This window comes from Quercus lobata, chromosome 5 (genome assembly GCF_001633185.2).
Source record: "Quercus lobata isolate SW786 chromosome 5, ValleyOak3.0 Primary Assembly, whole genome shotgun sequence".
NCBI lineage: Eukaryota > Viridiplantae > Streptophyta > Magnoliopsida > Fagales > Fagaceae > Quercus > Quercus lobata.
In genome coordinates, this window is record NC_044908.1 from 31676653 (window position 1) to 31684352 (window position 7700).

General features: G+C 32.1%; 2 long non-coding RNA genes across 2 annotated transcripts; one reads left to right on the forward strand and one right to left on the reverse strand.

Annotated features, from left to right (window-relative positions):
• Nucleotides 1-1663: 1663 nt before the first annotated feature.
• On the reverse strand, nucleotides 1664-3924 carry LOC115990391. The gene is made up of 2 exons (XR_004092149.1): nucleotides 3223-3924; nucleotides 1664-2265 (listed from the first exon to the last, which is right to left on the reverse strand). It is a non-coding gene; the product is annotated as an uncharacterized LOC115990391 (long non-coding RNA).
• LOC115990392 lies at nucleotides 2380-2757 on the forward strand. Its single transcript, XR_004092150.1, has 2 exons — nucleotides 2380-2414; nucleotides 2676-2757. It is a non-coding gene; the product is annotated as an uncharacterized LOC115990392 (long non-coding RNA).
• Nucleotides 3925-7700: the final 3776 nt, after the last annotated feature.

Here is a 7700-nt window from a genome sequence, read left to right on the forward strand (position 1 = left end):
CACATTGCTAGTACCAAATGGTAAAACAAAAAAAGTTGTAATCAATTTATATGGTGAGTAATTGTTGAGCGTGTCAGTGGATTGTGGTAGCAAAACTCAAGTTGAAGGGTATGCTCTCTGCGTGTGACAATAGTTTGGAATTTTCATGAAAAAGAGAAATAATGTCTTTTTTATAAGTAAATTGTGGCAAAACAAAATCAAATATTGACAGACTGAAATGAAAAAAACAAAATCAAAGGACTGAAACGAATAAAACTTAGAAAGTGAGTTTTATATTTTAGCATAATATTAATTTACAAAATGAATTTTTTTTTTTAGATTGGTGAGTACATCTAATATTAATTGTCGATAATAAATTAAACAAAGGCATTTATTAATTCAAATGAGTCAAAATTAAACATAATAAAAAGAAATTTCGATTTACATAATTTTTTAATATTATAAAATGAAAAATAGGGCAAATTACAGTGTCTAAATTGCATTCATAATCTGTGTCATCTGACGTGCTCTTTTACAGGAAAATGACCCTACAATTGAACATATTATCACTCCTTCTATAGCTCTTACTACTGTTGAATATTTGGCGTATGAATGTGGGAAGAATGTTCTTGTCATACTTACAGATATGAGTTCTTATGCTGATGCTCTTCGTGAGGTAATGTAAAATCTTTACGCCTTAATTTGCACTGGGGCTGTGCCATATACTTTAATTTATAATAAAAAAGAGAGGTCAATGTAAGGATGCTTGAAGCTGCCTGTACATCCTTCAACATCTTTTTGTGGTTCTAATACTTGGAAATATATAATATATTTGTAAAATTTACATGGCTTCCTAGTATATTTGAAAGTCAAAACTTTTCTGTTTGTCCAGAGTATTTTGAGTAGTCTGTAAGAGCCTCAAAAGTTTTCTAAAACAATTTGCTTGACACAAACAACCGATTGCTACTGTGCAGGTCTCTGGTGCCTGTCAAGAAGTGCGGGGAAGGCATGGTATCCTGGGTATACGTATACTGATTTGGAAACAATTTAGAAGTGTGCTGGAAGAATTGAAGGGCGAAAAGGCTCCATTACAAAAATTCTGATTTTAGCATTGCCTAATGATGGTAATGGATTCTCATTCTCAAATCCTCTCACCTATTCTCCGATCTTGTTTTAATAACAAATCATTTCTTGAATATTGATTTACAAAAAAAAAAAAATCTTGAACATTGATATAAGAAAAAAAAAAATCATGAACATTGATTTCTTTGTTTGCTCAGACATTATGCATCCAACTCCCGATCTTACTGGATATATCACAGAGGGTCAGATATACATTGACAGGCAGTTGAACAACTGACATGTAGAATTTTAAAGGAATGTCATTTAGCATAGTAGTTCAATGGTGGGAAATAAATTTCAAGTGGACGTGGGTTTCTTATTATCACAGTAATTTAGTGCCATGTGTACATGATGTCAACATGTAAAACAATATTTTTAATAGGAACATATGTGTGTGTGTCATATAATAAACTAAATGCAACAGACTGTATCTAAGAAAACAGACTTAATAGTTTTATGCCACCATTAAGAATTTTACCTTCTCTATTGTAGCATGGTTTTGATGAGTTTTTTAGAGTGACTGGGTTTACAACAACTGGTTAATGACTGAAAACAGTGCATAGAACGAGCAGCTCCCTTTTATAATGAAGTTCATGTAGTGTAACAATAATAATACAATAAAATTCTTGTAGTGTAACAATAATCTGAATAGAACTAGCAACTCCCTTTTACAATAAAATCAAGCACATAAAGTACAAAAGTCCATTAAACCATGAACTAAAACAAAAGAACGAAAACCTAACGCTACAACCTAGTCCTAAAGAGTCTTAAAAAGAATAGTTTAAGATCTGAAATGGTTTTTTCTGAATCCTCAAAGTGCCAGGTATTTCTCTCCTGCTGAATGCACCACATCAAATAACAAGGGACAAACATGCAAACAACACCATTCCGATTTACAGCTATACCCATAATCAAAATGAATGACATCGAGACATCTCAAGCACGGCGTTTACTCAAACGCCAAGAATTCGGCTCGTGATGTCTGTCATAAAGTGGCTTAATCCTTTCTTGTTGTTTTCACTTGCTCAGCTTTGTAGAATCTGCCACCTTCAAAAATCTAGGCGCCATTTCCACAAGCCATTTAGGATCTATAACCATGACCTCTCGCGTGTACTCCTTTGTAGTCATCACCAGCTCATGGTTGATGACCCAGTAAGGTTGCCACTAGGAAAAAATAAAACTAGTTAGTTTGATGTTCAGTTTCATCAATCTAATAGTTTTTTTTTTTTTTTTTTGACAATAAACGGTAGAATAAAGTAATAGTATTTTAGTTAAATTGTTGAGAATGAAGTCATGAATCACCTTACAAAAATGTCTTTGACATTGTGTTTTTTTTTTTTTTGAAACCGGAACCAATATCATTAATTTAGAAAAGAAGAATCCAAATACAACGCATCCATAGCAGGTGGAGGATCCTCCTCCAACCAAACAATTTCATTGTCAAGTAATCTAGCAAACCTAGCCAAAGAATGAGCAATACCATTAGCACTACGCCTAATACAATTATAAGAGATGGACCTGAAACCTGCAGCCAAACACCAGATGTCTTCGTAGATTAAGCCAAGTCGTGATAGGTCTTTGACATTGTTATAATCCTTTCTAATAACCAAATAAAGAAGACAAATACATACATAACATGATGGCTTTCCTAAAAATAAAAAAATACTAATCACTTGTGGAAAATAAAAATTATGGGGAGCCAAGTTAGTAGGTGAATTAGTTATTTAGTGAGAAGTCACATTAACTGATTTTTATTCTACATTTTACAAATGCTTAAAACACAATGGGGAATATTCACTTAAAAATAAAGAGGAAATTTTCAAAGTCCAAAACTTAGTTCCAACTACTAATAAGAGCCTTATGCCCAAATATGTCCATGAATTGGTAATCAAAGGTGAGGAACTTCAAAAGAATTATATTCAAGAAAATAAAATAACCTGCACATCAGAATAACAAAAAATTGATAGCACATTCTCTCTTGAAAAGAACATATGCAAGCTCCATCATTTAACTGATCCTCAAATCTCAATAAACCCATTTATCTCACTTTTCCAACTTCAACAATCATACAAAACCCTCTAGAATTTTAAATTTTTAAAAAGAGAAAAATAAAGGCAGTACCTAAGTTTGAAGAATGTTCTTAACCTCCATCAGCATAGGACCAGGGGACCATGATTGTACCACCACCCGCACCATTCTTCTTATTTCTCTTCCTCTTGACCATTCTACATGCATTAGGAATTCTAGAATAAGAAAAAATGATTACTCACTTAAACTTCCTTACCCATTAATTTTGTTTACCCATCATTGGATGATATATGAAACACATGAACATAAAATGACATGCCATTAAACAAAATTGAGAATAATTTTAAAATCTGAGAATTCCATGCATTCAAATAAGAAACTCAGCTTTTCAAACTTGTTTATCATATCCATTATTTCACTAAAGTTCTTAATTATATGAAAATACAGTTTCTACAAAAAAAAAAAAAAAAAAAAAAAAAAAAAAAAAAAAAAAAAAAAGGTTTCTAGTTGCATCAAATACAAATAAGCCAAATAAATGAACTTTCTTGAGGATTCATCTTATCATTCACCAAGTATATTATGCGCCCTACCCATGGGAAAGTTCTCATATTCGACAATTGAAGACATTCTTGAATGCTTACATGCATCGCAAATTATGTACCCACTATTAAGTTTATGAGGGGTCTTAAGGAAAATAAGAATCTCATAAGTTTGAGGAAGTAATAAGAGCCTTTACCTGCTTTTGGCACTTGCATTTGTTTTAGCAATAGATGAAACACCAAGTTTTGTGCCTCTGGCTTTGGATTTATTTAAGTGGATCTGAGAAGCATTATAAGGAAGTATATACAAGGTTAGAATTTAATTCTAATTTTAATATATAACAGTTCATTTAACTCTTAAGAGACTAAATTTAATATTAAATTTTAGACCCACCATGTGTCACTTCAATCACCCTACCAACAACAACAACAAAACAAAACCAAAAAAAGAAAAAGAAAAATGAAGTATTGGTTGCAAGTTTTACCCCATTTACAATAGCATCTTGATCATGAAACAGCAGAGGCTAGTAGACTCAAATGTATTCGACGTTAATGCAGGTTATGGGTTCAAACAACATGAAAATCTATTATTGCTTTCTTCCATTGGGATTTATTGCTTGATGAGGGATGACACAGAGTGATTCAACAACTGTTCCAATAACATATTATTGGCTATGTTAAAACTAATGCAAGAAAAAATAAATAAAATATGAAGATTTATTGAAATAGATACAATAAGCTAAAAAGGACATTTTGTATTAGAATTAACCAATTGAAAATTTTCGAAGCAAGTCATCTATCCACATAATACAATGGATATTTTGCTCTCATAAGGTTTGTGTCAAAGCCAGCAATATTAACTCATGTAATTCTCAATAAACCAACTGCTCATGCAAATTCTTAAAACACAAAAACTTGACTTAAAAGGGACTTCACAATTTTAAATTAGATGGTGTTCTAACATATTGAAAATTTAAGGTTTTCTTTGTCTCCTAAAGCATCAATCCAAACCTCACAACTCAAGTATAATAAACACAATAGTCAAAGGATCCTAGAAATACCAAGGGAGTCAATTCCGTACCGTACCAGCCGATATCGCCAGAATATACCGTACTGGCAAGCAAACCGATACATATAACCCCCTGTTTCGTACTGGAAAAAATACCGGCCGTACCGGCCAATTTCGGGAAATACCGGTTGGTACCAGGCGTACCGGCCGATACAGGAAAAATTTTTTTTTTTTTTTTAAGTTTCGTAATTTTTGAATTTTTGTTAGGACAGAATGGTAACTTATTTGCATTAACTTATTAGTATTATTTGTTTTCTTAGTATGTAATGGTAACTTTTAGGCTCCGCTTGGGAGTTCATAAGGGAAGGGAATGGAATGGAATAGAATGATTATAAGAGAATGAAATGGAATGGAATGTATTTAAGTAAGAAAAATGAATGGAATGGAATGGAATTAAGTAACCTTGATTGGATGTTTTAAAATAAACGAATGGAAAGGAATGAAAATGAATAAAATGTAAGTAATCTTGTTTGGGAATAACATGGAAGGAATGAAATGAAATCATTTTATAACAATATTACTATTAGACCCCTATTTTAAAATAAAGAATTGAATATACAAGGCTATTTTGGGATTTTTAGTAAAAAAATCATTAAATCAAATTTCATTCCCTCCCATTCCTCCCAATTTTGGGGGGAATGAAAATTTGAGGTTTTAAGGGAATAGAAAGGAATGAGTGTTCCCTCCTACCCATTCCATTTCCTCTTACTTAAACTCCCAAACAAGGGAATGAGCTTTCCATTCCCTCCATTAAAACTCTCAAACAAGGGAAGGGAAGAATATTCTAAAATGATTCTTTTCATTCCTTTCCATTTCATTCCATTCCCTCCTCCCAAGCAAAGCCTAAGCTTTCTATTTTTTATATTGTGTTTTTTTTTTTTTTCTTTTAATTGATACTAAAGTCTAAAACCATGAATAATTAGTTCTGAATTGAGGAAATGTTTTATGGTAAACTTTTATATTTATTATAATATATATATACACACACACACACATACATACATACATACATACATACATATATATATATATATATATATTTATTTATTTATTTATTTATAAATATAAAAAAATAGCGGTAAACCCGAAACGGTACACCGGTATTGACCGGTATCCGAAATATATCGTACCGCTGGTCAAACTGGTACAGCCTCCAGTACGGTATTGACTCCCTTGAGAAATACACTTTCAAAGCCCTAATGTCACAAAAATCTTATAGTTAAGTATTTTGACAGACAAGTTGCAGGCAATTTCTAAGAGGTCAATCCAAAGGCCAATGCTATTTAATCTAAGGGCTTGATAAGATGTAATGAAACTACCAATGGTCAACGCTATTAATTTCAAAACTGTAATAGTTGTTAGTTCCAAAAGAGAAAAAACAAAAATATAAAAATAGTAAACAAAATAATCCCAACAAATTTCCTGAATAATCATTCAGAAAACAATCCAATGGAAATTTTCAAATAGAGCAGTTGACATAGGGAAAAAAATTAGGGAAGAAGAAGAGGCATGAAATGGACCTCATGGTCATGGAAGACTGTTTGATGTCCAAGTTGGTGCGGTCATTGACTCTGCCATAGGAAAACAAATGTCAAAAAGAATGCCTACAATCTGCTTCTTGAGGACTCTCACTGCCTTTCCACAAATCCTTTCAAACAGAATCATGTCCATAGAGGGGTTTGGAATCTGATCCGGAAAGTTAAAGTCCCCCTGAGAATCTGCAACTTTATGTGGAAGCTTATGCATGATGGCCTCCCCACTCTCCTAAGTCTAAAAAATAGAGGAATACCAACCCAAAGCACCTGCCCCCTGTGTAATGATGAAGATGAATCCACAACTCACCTATTTCTGTCTTGCCCTTTTGCTAGAGCTTGCTGGCATGGATCTCCGTTAGCTGTTCATACCTGATCTAGCCAATGTCTCGGTGCAGCAATGGGTTGGGAATTTATTAGACAGACACAAAAAACTGGAGGCTGAGTCAATGATTTATCTTCAAGCCATTTTCACTACATTTTGGACAATCTGGAACCACAGAAACACTGTGGTTCATGAAGGCAAACAATAGTGAGAAGTCACATTAACTGATTTTTATTCTACATTATTTTACAAATGCTTAAAACACAATGGGGAATATTTACTTAAAAATAAAGAGGAAATATTTACTTAAAAATCGTTGCAATAACATCGAAGCCATTATAATAGTTTATGCGAAGTGTTGCAATAAAATTTGAGGTAATAAGTTTGTGCTACAAAAAATTTTTGTTGCAATAAACCTTAAATATTTTAATGAAAATTTTGATGTAATAATATATTTGCTATTGTAATAAACAATTTATTACTTCGAATATCTTTTAGCAAAGGCTATTATTTCATGAATTTTATTACAATTGATTGTAAAGAATTGACAAAAATAATTTGGGTTCAAATTATTGCAACGGTATATTTATTGTAATAGTTATTTTTTTTCATATTTTTTCTTACAATATAATATATTCATTGCAGCTTCATGTTTGTCATTGCAATAGATTGTAAAATAATTGATATTTAGTTATTGCAATGTTAAATTTGTTGCAATAAACCATCTCTTTGAAATTTCTATTATAATATATCGCAAAATATATAATTGGTATCAAGTTATTAAAATGTCGCAACTCATTTGAATACTAAATGTTACAAACCCATTAGTAGAATTCACCCTTGAAAACCGGCTTACAAGAGGAGGTTGCCCAAGAGTTTATAAGTATATGATTAAGTTTACACTTAACCAATGTGGGACACTAGGATCATAACAAGTGCACAGCTAAAATAGCCGTGCACGGTAGCTATGGAGCCAAAAAATATAGCTTTGGCTCCACCATTGTAGGGCACATTTTGGTATTTGGTGGAGGAAAAAATAGCAATATAATTATTTAGCATCATCAATATGGACACTCTAAAAATATATTTTAACATACTTTTAAACT